We start from the raw sequence: 15367 nt of genomic DNA on the forward strand, positions 1-15367 counted from the left end.
ATCTACTGCACTTGGCTTCTACTCCTGTTATTCCGTAGAAACTCTGCTCAGTGGATTCCCAATGTTAAAATTTTTAGCCTTGTCTCATTCTTCATCCTGCTTGACCACTGATGGGTGTTTCTTCAGAAAGTGAACCTCTTGGAGAGCAGATTCTTCTGAGTCAGCCTGTCACTTAGGGTCCATGCTCTGGCCCCATGCTGACTTTCCAGCCACTCCTACTAACGTTCTTTTATTCCCACCTTTTCACCCCATGCACTGGACTTTAAGTGGACCCAGTACTTGCCTAATTCTGCTCCCTTCTATAACTGAACCCTCAATTTGGAATTTACTTCTTCCTACTTTATCTCCATCTGTCGAAATCGTATCCATCCTTCAGTGCCCAAGTCAAACATCACATGTTCCAGATAGCTGTTCATGATTTTCCCAGTTAGATTTCCTTGATCTTCTACTCTCCCTCCAGTGGCATTGTGTTCATATCTCTGTCGTGAACCTTTGTACATTCTGCCTTTAGCTATTTTTCTTTCCCTCCGAGGTAATAACTCAGAGTACTCAGGCTCACAGAGGTGTCATTGGTGAGAAAAGCCCCTAGAATATAGCAGGTGCTCAATAAAATCTTGATGCATAAATTGTCAATGGTCAGAAAAGAAGTAATAAGCACTGGCAGACACAGTCAGGTCAGTCTCTTAGAGGAGATGCCCTGAAGCATTTTATAGTCTTTCGGTGTTACAGAAATTTTGGTTGACCTTATTTCACCCTGGTTGCAAGTAACTCATAAAATCTACCATATGCTTACTGTGCTGCAGGAATTGGACGAGTGCTTTTGATGCATCATTCCACTCATTCTCATAACCCTTTCAGGGGAGTACTGTGATTATCCCTCTCATTTAGATTAAAGCCTCATCTATAAAATCAGCCTGCAAGTGCTCATGTAATTTGTTAGAGGTCATGCAGCTGAAACTGCACTGAGCTGGGACATGCACTCAAAGTTGAAAGGTTGAAACCAAACGAAAGTCGAAATGAAAGGTTGGTTGGGGCTAAAGCCTAATCTCTTAATAACCACACTGTACTGTTTCCACACTAAACAATTTTTTCAGATTTCAGAAGTTTCATAAAATCTACATTTAGTGTCAATCACTAGAGTCTAAAAGTTGAGCTGAAATTCCAAGTCCCTGACTATTCTTGATTTGTGGTTTGATGTCCCTCTGTGGGCTATGGAGATATCTGTCATTCTTGCCATACCCTTGGCTTTCTCTCTTATTACCTTAAGAAAGCAAGCTGATGTTTTCACTAAAGTCATATAGAATTTCATATTCTTCTTGAAGAGCTGTTGATCTCACCTTCAAAATTCATCCATGTTCTCCTTGGTCATGGGGAAGTCATACGTTGTGTTATTGACCTGGTGTAGGAAATAGCTTTGTTCCTTCCCTTGGAGGGGATGAATCCACATATGATAGATTATATGCCTTCAGAAATAATTACCTTACAGAGCACTATAATCTCCAATGTATAAGTTCATTGATAGGAGAAAAAATTCCACTTTCTCAAGGTTATTTTATTTCTTTCTGTATTGTGGGGTGAATGCTGTTGTCTATTTCTCAATGGTGGGTTGGACTTGACTAGATTATAGAACAGGAAGTTACTGAACAAACAGTGATGGTAGCTGAGTTAATATTGCCTGCCATTTACTAATTACTTAGTAGTTTCTAAGTATAAAATGGCATGAGTTACCATAAGTTGCACAATGTATTTAATATCTTGAGACATTATATCCATGGCCAGACATTAAACCCAGCTTTCTTCAAACTGATATGGAAAGAGAAAGGGGTGAAGTGTAATAAAAATGTCTTTCTGTCTTGCCTTTAAAGACATAATACATTAAAGGTTTTCCATAAGCCCACAATATTCAAACATGGTAAAATCTCTTTTAGGATTCATTATATCATCTCAGTCTTCATTTACTGGAAAGTTTTACTTAAAAGTAAGTATGCCCTTGATATTTCCTAATCAAGAAATAAATTTTGGTAATTTAAATCTAGCAATCTAATTTACAGTAGTAACTAGCTGTAACATCTCTTCTCACATAAATATTGAGTGAATTCAGGGGAAAATTAGTGAAACATTCTAAAATCTTTGGAATCTGCTCAATACAGAGATGTATGTATTATCATTTATAGAACTAAAACTATCTAGATACCATTTAGACACTAGTGACCAGAGTTTGAGATATATACATTCCTTCCTCCCTCCTTTACTTCAACAGTTATCAGGTATCTTTAAGGAAACTACCTAATGTCAGGACTCAGCTAGATAACTTAGATTGGCTGGAAAGGCAGGGTGAGACCAGCTGTGAACTTCAATACATTTACAACTTTGTCCTGGACATAAGGTATAAGCACAGCTAATGTGTGTTATGAATCTAACCAAGCCATGATTGAAAAATATGGTCTAAACAAAGAGGAAGTAAACTAAAGCCCGTGATCCAAATCCAGCCTACAGCTTGTTTCGATGAATATAGTCTTACTGGAACACAGCCACGCTCGTTTGTTTACTTAGTGTCTATGGTTGTTTTTGCACTATATCACAGAGCTGAGCAGTTGCAGCAAAAACCATATGGCTTACAAAGCCTAAAATATTTTTATTTTAATATTTCAAAATACTGTGCCCTTTACAGAAAAGGCATGTTGACCCCGGTCTAGACGTCACTGATGAAGGCAGCCTAAAGTTAAAGGTAAAAATGACAATTGCTGGTGACTTCTGCATGGCTTTACCTTAGGGTGTCAAGAAGACTGGATTTCAATCTTACTGCTATCACTTACTAGATGCAAGGCTTTAAGCAAATTTGACTTAGTTTATTTTAACTTGGAACACATGGCAATAAAAAAAAATGTAAGTATGTGTTTTGAGAGAACTCAAAGACAGTATTTACTACACCAAAATAGGAATCAATATTTGTGACTATAACCATCAACAAACTGTATGTTGTGGACAGCTCATATGAGCAGGGGATGAGGCTGAGGGCAGAAGTTAGAATTGTTTAGAAAGCTGTAGTAGGTATGTGGGGATTTTAGTGTAAAAACAGCTTATGAGTAAACTAGTTAACTGATAAACTTATTCTTTTTCTCTCTCTCTTTTTTTTTTTAATGGAGTCTTGCTCTGTTGCCCAGGCTGGAGTATAGTGGCGCAATCACTGCTCACTGCAACCTTGGCCTCCCGGGTTCGAGCAATTCTCCCTGCCTCAGCCTCCTGAGTAGCTGAGATTACAGATGCCTGTCACCACGTCTGGCTAATTTTTGTATTTTTAGTAAAGACGGGGTTTTGCCAAGTTGGTCAGGCTGCTCTTGAACTCCTAACCTCAGGTGATCTGCCTGCCTTGGCCTCCCAAAGTGCTGGGATTACAGGCGTGAGCCACCATGCCTGGCAGAGAATCTTCTTCATACAGAAAAATATTTTACACATATTCTAACAATTAAATATCAGTAGTTAAACAATATCAGTAGATAAGACAAATTTAGGAGGGAAAAGTTATCGTTGCTCTGATAAAAGCTAAATTACACCTACTATCCCTTTGAAGAAGGAAATTCCCTCTAATTTCATATTTCCCTCCTCCTTTGATTTCCAACTTTAAAAACGTTTCTAACAGCTGTAGTGTATGACCGTGGCAACACATCATTTATCCAGGGAATAACATTCATTTTAATATCATTTCACCCAGGAAGCAAGTCTTAAACCCACATTTTCTGATCCACTTAGTTGATAATATTCTTCTAAAAAAATTTCTGGCTGGCAAAAGAAAGATAATTTAATTTAAAGAGATTAGATATATTGCTTGAAATGCAAGTCCCCCAGAATCTGACAGCAAAACAAGACCAGTGAACAGAAAACTCATCTTGCCACCTTGCTAATACAGGCATCAGGGAATTTATGAGTTGGGCCGTCAGTCTTTGCTCCATGGAGTAATGTCAATGTCATTGATTCTTAAAAGCTGACATTCATTAAAAGTACTCAGTGTGGGTATGTAGAAGGATTTTTGACAAATCAGCCAAGTGTCACCATTCTGTAAAGGATTATAGCATGATGCTTTGCGGCTTTGAGCTCTTTCTTTAAACTGAACGAATTTTGTCTTCATATAGCACATGAAAGATTGGGTTTCACTGCCATTCCAAATGGGCTGATTTTGCTTTTTTCTTTTCCCATCAAAAGTTGGGGGAACTTGGGAAACAGGGAAGAGGTAACCTTTACTATTTATTTACTATGAGTCAGGTATGTAAGTTCATTCCATCTATCCATTTATCAAAATATTACATATGTGTGTATCTACCTGTGCATGTAGACATACATGTATGTAATATTTTGAGTGTGATTGTTATATTAGTTAGGTGTTATAATTTATCCCCATTTTACAGATAAAGAAACTGAGGCTGAAAGAGGTCCAGTCATTTGCCCAAGTAATAGAACATCAGTGAAGAGGAAGTCTGTAAACTGTTGGTAGAATATTTGTCAGTGACAGAACAGTATCATGCGCTATTAGACTGGTCAAGCTGCTCTTCCCACTTCCACCTTTGAAGAGCCTGTTGGCTCTTCCAACTTCATCCTCTCCTCAAAAGCCTTGGGCGGAAACACCATAGCAGTATTTATTATTTTGAAAGCAAGCACACACCTGCCTCTGCCCCCAGTTGTGTTGTTAGATTGGGAACAGTGCCGCCCGTGGCTCTCTGTACCCTCCCCTCTCATTACAGCTCATCCTTGGAACACAATCATTTTCTGTGTTATCCAAAGGTGTCATTACAGGGTGCCTGCTATGTAGTTAGTGCAGTGTCAGCATATTCGGTGTGGTACTCCCCCGACTCTTACCCCCATCCTCCTAACCTGGAGGATATAACTAGGCCATAAGAATTCCTCTGGGGCTACTGTATTGGGCAGAGACATAGTTGTGTCTGGGGAAACTTTTGCTAGTGACTTACTGTCTATAGCTTTAGGTCAAATTTGAATAAATTCTCCCTTCAATTCTAGGGAAACAGTAAACCCACAATTTGTGATGGAAAAGTCAAGTGGATTTGTGTAAAGGCTTTGAGGAGGCCAAAAAGAAGACAGACCATGAAATGAAAACCTAGAATTAAAACTTCTATATAAATTGGAATTTTAAAAATATCAGCCTGATACTAAAGATTAAATAAAATCAGCCTAAGTACCTTAGCTACAAACAGCCATCAAGTGCCAACTGCCTCCTGGGAGCTCCTGGGAGATGCAAATACTGAGAATCCTCCAAGGGCTCCAAAGTCCTCGGGGAAGGTCAATTTACTAAAGGCATTGGGCACAAGTGCAGAACTCATTGGCACGCCCCCTGTGCAATGCACAGCCCCAGGAGGGTTGCAGATTAAAGAAATACACAGGACAGGGGTGGGATTCCTTGGAGAGAACTTCCTAGAGGGCAGCATTTCTTTGGGGAATGCTGAACGTTGAGATAACTGTGAAGGTATCTTCAACTTCTCTGGGCTCCTTGACCACAAGAACTTTGTGTTAGTCACCTGGGGCACCTTCTATATTTCAAAAATAGGTTGTCTTAATACATGTTTGTGAACTTCATGTGGATTGAATTGAGCCAAGCCCCAAGGATGGCGTCTAGTAAATTATCAGCAGAATTCTGCAAGGAAATAAAGGAGTTGTGGTAGGGGTAGGGAGAGATGGGAATATGGAGTTTGTATGTGTGCGTGTATGTAGGGAAGGATATATTAAAGGCAGGGGTTCATAAGGTGACATAAGGCTCATTAAGTAGATGGAACCACTATGCATTGTTGAGGGAAGTGCCATAAAAAGCCCCAGGGAACTCACTTGTTAGTTGGGGGCTCAGGATGACCAGGGTCCAGTGAGGGTTCCTAACACTATGGATTGGAGTCCTTCAGAAGAGGTTGTGCTCCTTGGGAATCAAGGCAGTTGGCGGTGGGGTGTCTGTGAAGAAGGAAGGGCTTGGGGCAGTTGACTAAGGGAATTGCTATAAGACCAGGGAAATATCATTTTAAAAGAGGGATCACTTTTCCAACTGCTATGTGTGTTCACCAAGGCAGATACTAACCAGAATAGCAAGAGTTACTAATAATAGCTAATATTGATTGAGCACATATAGATCAGGCGCTGAGCCCAGCACTTTACATGGATTAACTAAATGATCATGCTAAAAATATTTATGGGGTGCCTACTGTGTGTGTCAGGCACCGTTTAAAATAATGGATATTCATCAGTGAACAAAACCATAAAAATTCTACCCTGACAGAACTCTTAAAGTTATACTTCCTAATAGACCAATAAGATAAGCAATATTGGGAGCAACAATAGGTAATAGGTACAATAGAACAATAAGATAGGTCATAAAGGGAGCAACTGAGGTGCGGTACAGAGCAATTAAGTAATTTGTCCCAGATTGCATGGGTAATCATCAGTGCATTGCTTTGTGAATATAGTCAATACCAAGTCCCTGTTATATAAATGAGACTGGGGTCAGTCCTAAGAATATCGAAATGGCTTAGGTATACCACATGCTCTGGATGAGCTTCCAGTTGAGTGGAGATGATGAGCATGCAGACAGTAATGGTAGGTTAATGTGGCATATACAAGGTGTGAAGGAAGTCTAGAGCAACTAGCTTTTCCAGTGGGGCAGGGAAGACTTCCTTGAAGGGCTACAAGATGAATAGGAACTTACTGAGTAGAAAAGTAGGCTGGAAGTCAAGAGGACATTTTAGACAGGGAAAGGTAGCATGCTCAAAATGCACAGAGGAGAAGAGGTGGGCAGGATGCTAGCCTTTGCCAATTATGTTATCTTGTACCGGCGCTTCACATATTTTTAAATTAAATATTACATGATACAAAGAATATTATTTCCATTATATATGCAACAATTAATATGACTGTATACCTAACTGCATAGCTTAATGAATAAAACATGGCTATTAAAATTATTTTTTAAGAAAGTTAGGACAGATTGAATCATTTGTCCGAAGTCATCGAGTTAGGGAATGGTAGACCCAGGCTTGCTGCCCATCCTGTTTGGTCTTAAAACTGTCATATTGGAGTCAGCATGCCTTCTTCTTGCAGGTGGGTAGAATACTTAGACAATGGTGGGAGTTACTGCATAGAAGTTTTCAGTGTACCAGTGAGAAGGAAAGAAGGAGAAGAGTCTATTCCCACTGCTATCCTCTGATTAGACAGAAAGACAACAAACGTGAGAGAAAACAGTTTCTTCAATTAGTGATAAATCTCCAGAGAAGCAGACATAACAGGGTGCTGGACCCGGGAAAAAAAAGTAACTGTGGGCCAGATGTATTTCTGCTTTCACCAGGATGGTCAGAATGGGCCTCTGGAAAAGATTCCTGGATGATAATAAGGCACTAGTGATGCAAAGTCCTGGGGGAATGTGCTTCAGGCAGAGCAAACAGTCAATGCAAAGGCCCTGAGTGGGGGTTATTTTATTTTCTTCTAAGGTAGGTGTAGTTGAGACTTTCAGAAGATCAAATACTTTGACCATAAGACCTTGGCCCCAGGCACGTTCACCTTTCTACATATGCTTAAATTACATGTGCAGCAAAAATACAAGTATTGCCCAAACGAAACACTGTATTAGTGTTAAAATTAGTACTCAATTAAAGCCAAATATCACCATCATTGAATAAACTTCTAGGAGTTAAGAATAAGTATGATACATTATTTTAAAATAAATCATTGTGACATTTTTATTATTAAAATTTTAGTAGTGGTTGTCATTATAGTTCAGGAACTTTCGGCACTACATAGAAACTCACTTTAAACTGACGTATTTAATAATATTACTAGACTTATGTTCACAACAGAATATAATTCAGGAAAAAAGGCTTTTAGTAACATATTTTCTGGGAGGAAAAGGACACAGATTAATCAATTTCAAAAACCTTTCATCTTTAAATATTGAAAATGTAATATACTTAATAGTATATGATATAGCATCATTTTAACAAGCTTTTTTGTTTAAAAGTTTAGCTTTCATGAGGGCTGGGGGAAGAGGGAGACTGTAAGAGTTGTCTTCCTAAAATTGTCTCATCAAGTCAATTGTTTTGAAGTTTGGTAAGAATAAAATGTGTTTGAATTTCTCATTTGTGTCTAATAAGTTCCTCTTTTCTTCATATTCTTTTTATTTTTCATTTTGTCTGGATCAAGGATAATTTACTCTGAATGTTATTGTACATGACTGTGGAGTTTTTCTTCCTCATGAAATTTTGATATGGTGAATTTGACATTCTGCTTTTAATTTGTCCTCACAAGATATGAAGAATTCTCTTATAAATAAAACTTTTTCTTAAAAGAATTTTGGCCTAAATGGAATTAAATAATGACAATTTAAATACACTCCTTAACGTTTTTTTTTTTTAAATGTAATGGATGCTAATACACCAAGACAATTCGACAAGGACTAGAATTATGATACAATTGAATCTCTATTATTCTGCCTTGTATTGTTATTTAAATTCCTATATTTAAATAATTCCTTGGCTCAAAAAGGATGTAAGTTAACTAGCTATTTTTTATTTGAAAATAGCAAGAAAATCTAATGACACACCTCATTTATATCGCTGACAATATTACAGTGTAACAATCAGAAGTAATGGTTATTGGTCATATGATCATGGATGATAAACAATACCAGGGAAGCCAGAAGTGACTTTAGAGTGAGCATTTGGTGATTCAGCCCTTTGAAGGCTGAAGCTGAAGCTGAAATCAGAATTATGGCCAATTCTCTAGGCCTGTTAGCTTATACCTGTAATCCCAGCACTTCAGGAGGCTGAGGCAAGTGGATCACCTGAGGTCAGGAGTTCGAGACCAGCCTGGCCAACATAGTGAAACCTCATCTCTACTAAAAATACAAAAATTAGCTGGGTGTGGTGGTGCACACCTGTAGTCCCAGCTGCTTGGGAGGCTGAGGTACGAGAATCGCTTGAATCCAGGAGACGGAGGTTGCAGTGAGCCAAGATCATGCCACTGCAATTCAGCCTGGGCGACAGTGAGACTCTGTCTAAAAAAAAAACACTGCAACCAATTTCAAGATTGAGACTGGCCTCCAATGCACTCCTTTCCTCATTTATTGTAGGTTCTCATCTTTTTTCTCTTGCTTGTTAAAACATTTTATTGAACCATAACATATGATGAAAAGTACTCAAATTGTAAGTATTCAGTATGATTAATTTTCACAAGGTAAATGTTCCCAAGTAACTTGCACCCAGATCAAGAAAAAAGCCAATAGTACCATCTCTGAAGCACCCTTCATGCCCCTACCAGGAACCACCATCATCAGGGGATGCAATTATCCTGACCCCTAACACCAGAGATGCACTGCCTATTTTGAACTCATGTAAATGGAATCATCCATATGTATTCTTTTCACATCTGCCTTTAGCTGGGCATCATGATTGTGAGATTTATCCATCTTATATGGAGTTGTAGATCACTCACTATTATTGCTGTATAGTATTCCCTTGTGTAAATGTGTTCAGATTTATTTATCCATTTTGCTGTTGATGGGCACTGAGCCATCTCTTAGGCCCTTAATTTTTATCGAAGACTTATTTTAAAAAAGAAAGAAAAGGCACAAAAATGCTGCTTCTGTACTTGTTATAAAACTTATCTTTGAAGACCTTGTCCATTAGACTATTTAATGGCCTCTAAGTCATCCTGCCATGGGTTTTAGAATTTACTGCCAGAGAAAAGCTTCAACTCTCTTGAGGAATTAATATGCTTCCTCTTTTCTTTTAATACGTGTGCTTATTATATCCTACCTTGTCCCAGAAAGAACTAGCCAGCTTAATTAAATAAAGAAAACCTTGCAAAATTAAAAATTCAACATGGATAAAAACAGTGAAGCAAAGTGAGAACTCCTGTAGCCTCTTCCAATGACTTTAGCATTGAAGCTTATTCAAGCATTGGTACAATGAAGGTCTATACTCTTTCTTACTTGGGACCCAGATTCCCAAGATTCCCTGTAAGCTTCAGATCGGCTGATTCTAAAAGGGAAATGAGATCCTTAGAAAAATTAGATCAATTCTGCCAAACTGTATCCAAACTATCAGAGCAAGCTAGCTCCTCCTAAGAAGGGTACCTCCCTATTCCGGGTATAAGAGAGACGCGTTTGTCTCAAGCATTCTCCAGCAGAGGACCACCTGAATACCTGTAGGTAGATGTGGTTATGAGTTTAATTGACTAGTTTTTTTGACCACCCCTCATCCCAGGATGATGGCATCACCTCAGGGAACAATTCAGTAAAAGCATTTAAGCACTTCAGAGAAGGGGCGGGGAGGCTTTGAGAAAGAAGTTATCCATCACCATCTTGAGATATATTTTCCAGTTGACCTGACTTGATCCAATGGTAGGGTTTGTGCATCTGGATAAAGATATACTAAAAATCTTTTGGATTACTCCCCACAAATATTGCTTCCTTCCATAAACTTGATGGACACAGGGTAATAAAAAACTGAAGATCATACTCCTTATCGAATATCAAGGATATAGCTAGTGTATGTTGCCAGTTAGAGGTGATGCTGCTTGCTGTAATAGCCAACTCAAAAGGAGGTGGAATTATATCCTTTTAAGAGAACTGAGGATCCCAAACAGAAGATTGTCCACCTTTTCTTTGGCTGGGCCAAGATTTTCCATAAAAAATAATTGAGTCTATTCTCTCTAATGCTTATACAAATGGCTCACCAGAATTATAGAGTTCTGCTCTGTACAGCAAGTCCTGAATGGCTGTAATCTGAACATTTTAAAGCAGCTGTAGCCAAATGCCCAAACTGGCCATTTAACACCAGACTCCCCTTTGATGCCTAGTTTGACAGTTACATAATGTCATATTTTCTTTCCCACTCCAGCTGGCAAGAATGTAAGACAAAATTTTTCTCTTTAAAGCTTAATCACAGCAGCAATGCTTATCTTTACATTTAAAATAACAAGTACAAAGTACAATATTCAGATGATGGATACCCCAAAAGTCCAGATTTCACCACTACGCAATATATTCACATAACAAAATTGTACTTCTACCCCTTAAATGTATACCAATACAAAATTAAAATATTTACTGCTTTTACTTTGCTTGACTTGGGCTTCCTCCTTTTATATACTATTTTGTATACTAATTGTAGATAAACCTTATTTTAAGAAAGGTCTCAAAGCTTTTCAGGAAAAAAGACATGGTCTAAACAAATTTCAAGAGAATAAAGTATAATGGGTGAGGAAAGTGATCAAAAATTGGCAAATGTCTAATGCTTGTCTCCAGTTCTTCTGCCCTGGGAATAAAGACCTGTCTGTACAAAGGCTTCATGACAGCTGAAGGAACAAAATGCTCTCCTGAAAGAAAAGAGCGAGAGTTGCACCATCTTCCCTCCACCCCTGCTCTGCAACGAAACAATGCCTCCCAAAGGAGCTGGCAGCTGGCCCTTGGCAGGTGGTAGAAACAGCATTGCAGCTTGCACAAAAAGAGAAAACCCAAACTTTCAGCTTTGGGGAGCAGCGCGATGATTCTGCCCACTACCTCTTAAAAGAGGGCAGACTGCCACGTCGACCAGCCAAACTGAGCTACTGAATGCCACAGGCTTCTCCCCTTCAGCAATTCCCATTTTTGTTCCTATTGCCTCGAGGCTGATGGCAGCAGTAGCGAGGGGAGGCTGACGGTACCGACACGTAGCTCCTGACCCTGTCCCCTCGGCTTCTTGTTCATTCTAAGTGTGTTTACTCACCTTTTGTTGATGTGCCTGCAGTGACTGCTGATGTGCCAGGAGGGCACAGGCAGAACAGCCAGGAAAGGGAGGATGGAAGGTCAAGGTCTGCAAAAGAAAAGCTGGTGATGTGCATCCTCCACACAGAGGGCCTGGGGAGGAACTGGGTTAAAACTAGACTTGGATTGATTATGGAGTTGCTGTTTTTTTGATGTTTATTTTTGACTCTTTGGTAGGAAATGAATAAATAGAACAGTTTTGATGGAACAAGAACGTATTTTATTACCCTTTTCTCCTGTTCTCTCATCTACCCAGCTACCTCCCTACCTGAAGATGGCAAAATCATTGATGACATGAAGGTCACAACGCTGTATTTATACAGGTCATTACTATAGTAACATATTCCTATATTTCTTTCATTGTTATAATGCATGTATTGATTACCTCCTATATGGAAAAGTGAAACAAGCATGGTATTTGCAGCCAGAAAGACCTAGCTTGCCATCTACTAGCTTGGAAAGTTTGGACAATTTCCTTGACCTGCCTGAGCCTAAATAAATGCATGTGAAGAATAGAGATGATAATGCATACCTCATAGGGTTTCTATAATAATTAAATGGAGCTAACCTATGCAGGTTACCTGGTAGAATACATAATCAGCATTCAGTAAGTGAATACTATTATCATCGGGATAATGGCCATGAGAGATGCATTCATTTTAGAAAGAATTGCATCTGTTATTGGAAAGTTTGTGGCCTGATGACACTGAATATATAATATTCTTAAGATTTCAAAATGTTTAATTGTCTTTTCTGGAACCATAATGGTGATCAGGGTCACTGAAGTTGTGACTGAATCATTGGATTAAAAGGCCTAAGATTTCAAGAGGCTGTTCACCCTTGTCAGCTGCAGGGGCAGATTAGCACCAGGAATCCTTGGGAGAGAAGAAAGACAGTAGATTTCTAGGCCTGCTATTGTGGCATAGTAGAAAAGTAAGAGAGAGGGCTAAACAGTTCCTGTCTTAGCATTTTGCTAAGCTCTGTGACAAATCACAGAAAATAATAAAACAGTTACTGTTTATTCACCTATTCAGTGCCAGGCACGCAAGCACATATACAATCTCATTTAATCTTATAATGATTCCATAGGGTAGGGATTTCTATCACTTCACAAATAACCCCATCTACAGTGGATAAAAATATCCTCACAGAGCTCCAGGAAGGGTCAAACGAGATGCTAGATACCAAGGTATTATTATTGGTATCACGTAAATTATTCCATGATTTACATGGAATGCTCACTGGTCACTTGGAAATTGTCTGTACTTTCCTTTTTATGGAACTGTTACTTTGCTTAGTCTTACCGCTTGAATAACTTGCACGCTGTTTCTCGCAATTACCAACATACTCTGAACCCATTTCAACTCCATAAGGATTTAACACCAACTACGTTGAAGACATTGAAATGCGGTTGCAGCAGTAGTTCTCTGTCATGGGATTTGTGTTCTTTGTGGGGTTCTAGAGAAGATAGCACAGAATACTGAGTATGGTTATGGGGCAAGAGAAACATAAGCAGTTCTAATGGATTTTGGAGGAAGGAATATGCATCTTTAGTCTGGGGTATCTGGGAGGGAGGAGAAGGATCAGGCATCACAGAAGTCTTCCTAAGGAGGTGGTATTTGGGGATGGACCTTGAAAAATGAGCATGAGGTTTTAAATGAATTTTTTTTACCCAATTATTAAATCAATACACACACATTATTGAAAACACATAAAAGAAAAGTAAAAACAAATTCACCACATGCCAATGAATCAAGGACATTATTGTTATACTTTGGGGTATATTCATACAGTAGTTTTCTCTGTACTGAAGTACATAAGTACATATATATTCATAAGTATAATTAGGAAAATATATAACACATAGTTTTATATCCTTTTTCTTGAAATTTTAAGTATTTTCTGTTTGTAAAGACTTTTCATAAATATGATTTTAATAATTACATCGTAATGTCCCAAAGAACACATATGCCAAACATATATATAACAAATGTCCATGTTTTAAAATACTCTGATTTACCATTTATAGCTCTTGTAAATGATCCAGTGATATGTTTAGCAGAAACAATAAGGCTGTACACCAATTATCTGATCTGGGACATTGACATATAGGCTGAAAGTATCAAAAATTTGTTGATGGCTAGCATTTCCCCTCTTCAATTATTCCTGCCTATTAAACTTCATAAATCATTTCACTCTCATTTTCATAATCTTTCAATGAATTTTAGTTGCTTAGGACATAAAACCCTAATTCCTTTCCCATCCTGTAGGCTCTCCAAACCCAACGCAACTATAAATAAGCTATTGTTTCCCACCACTGCCTTCCTCTGCAAAGATGCGGCCCATCCTTTCACTGTCTTACTGTCTTTTCCCTATTTTGAGCTCCTTAGCCTTATTAAGACCCTCTGTCCCTTGACCTTTCCCTTTTCTCTGAATCTGTCAGTTTCCTCTTAGCCTTACTTCCTACCCTCTCTGGTTTAAGCCTTGTCAGAGCCAATTTTCTGTGATGCCATAGCTTATGTGTCAAGGGTCCCTACTTCCACAGGCACCTTAGAAGGTTCGGTGCCTGATTTTGCATTTGCAATTTCATATTTTTTTTTTTCTGAAAGAGGAGCCTCAAATTGCATAAACTTTAGACCCCACAAAACCTGAATCCTTATGGTGGACACTGCATCACTGAAGCTTCCCCATCTCTGAGTTATTTTATTTTATTTTATTTGCTCTAAAACTTTTTACGTTCTACATTCTAGAATTTAACATATGGAGTTATAATTATTTGTAGGATCATAAGTTCCTTGAGGGTAGGAACTGTGTCTTATTTACATTTATGCCCATAATAAATGCACATTTGTGGAATCCCTTGCTAACTTGTGCTATCTTGCATCAAGCTTCTCCTTTCCAATATTACTACTACTACTAACTATAAAGGTTTTAGAAAGCATACTGTGTGAGATTATATTTTCCAAAAATGGCTACAGTATTATTTCCAGGGCTACATGTTCTTTTACATCGTTGACACTCCCCTTTCAGAGCTGAAGTCAATTTCCTCTCCTGGTGAATCTCCATAGACTCCAACCAATGGAATATGGGGAAGTGATATTAGGTGACATCTAAGGCTAGGTCATAAAATAGGATGCAGCTCCTCTGAATATTTCCCTTTGGAATCCAGTCATCAGTTGTGAGGAAGTATAGAGCCATGTAGAGAGGCCACATGGAGGTGGTCCAGCTGACAGCTCCAGCTAGGGTCCAGCCAGCATCAGCCACCAGACACGGGAGTGAGGGAGCCTTCTCATGATTCCACCCCCTAGACTTTAAGCTGCCCCAGCTGATGTCAAGTGGAACAGAGACAGCTGTCCCTACTAAGCCCTGCCCAAATTGCTGCTAGAGAGCAAAATAAATGTTGTTTTAAGCCACTAAATTCTGAGGTCGTTTGTTTCACAGCAATGAATAACCAGGCTGTGTGCTGAAAGCATAACATGTATTATCTTCTCAAGGAAACTGAGACCCAGAAAACATAAATAACTTGTCCAAGCTCACCCCCTCTCCACCTAGCCAGTTTTGCCTACATTCAGGCCATATCTC

At 38.8% G+C, this 15367-nt stretch overlaps 1 long non-coding RNA gene across 1 annotated transcript; it reads right to left on the reverse strand.

The window, feature by feature from the left end:
* Positions 1 to 5110: 5110 nt before the first annotated feature.
* Positions 5111 to 11832, reverse strand: LOC104670871. Its single transcript, XR_749205.1, has 2 exons — positions 11748 to 11832; positions 5111 to 5946 (listed from the first exon to the last, which is right to left on the reverse strand). It is a non-coding gene; the product is annotated as an uncharacterized LOC104670871 (long non-coding RNA).
* Positions 11833 to 15367: the final 3535 nt, after the last annotated feature.

The sequence above is a fragment of the Rhinopithecus roxellana genome, chromosome 5, assembly GCF_007565055.1.
Source record: "Rhinopithecus roxellana isolate Shanxi Qingling chromosome 5, ASM756505v1, whole genome shotgun sequence".
Taxonomy (NCBI): domain Eukaryota; kingdom Metazoa; phylum Chordata; class Mammalia; order Primates; family Cercopithecidae; genus Rhinopithecus; species Rhinopithecus roxellana.